Raw genomic sequence first — 365 nt, forward strand, 5'->3', positions numbered from 1 at the left:
AGTCCCCCATCAAGACCCACAGGGCTGGGGGCGTGGCCACAGGTCCCCCAGCCTGGCACTGGGTGGCGGGTGCGGCCTGAGGTCCTGGCCCAGCGCCAGGGCAGGGGGCGCAGCCTGAGGTCCCCCGTCAAGCCCTGATGGATGGGGGTATGGCCTGAGGTCCCCCAGCCTGGCACGAGGGTGGGGGGCACAGCCTCAGGTCCCCTGTCAAGCCCCACGGGGGTGTGGGGGGCACAGCCTCAGGTCCCTGCTGATTGCTAGTTAAGGCTCATTACGTGAACACGGCCTCTGCTGTGGGTGCAGCCACCTTGTATTATGGAAACCCCGTCTCCGCTGTGGGTGCTGCCATCTTTGTGGTGGAGCGA

The 365-nt window shown here is 67.1% G+C and overlaps 1 protein-coding gene across 2 annotated transcripts in view; it reads left to right on the top strand.

Annotated features, from left to right (window-relative positions):
* Window positions 1-365, top strand: part of HTR7 (5-hydroxytryptamine receptor 7) — an 80,396-nt gene that overhangs the window by 66,155 nt on the left and 13,876 nt on the right. The window lies entirely within an intron of this gene.

The sequence above is a fragment of the Myotis davidii genome, unplaced genomic scaffold, assembly GCF_000327345.1.
Source record: "Myotis davidii unplaced genomic scaffold, ASM32734v1 scaffold271, whole genome shotgun sequence".
Classification (NCBI taxonomy): Eukaryota; Metazoa; Chordata; class Mammalia; order Chiroptera; family Vespertilionidae; genus Myotis; species Myotis davidii.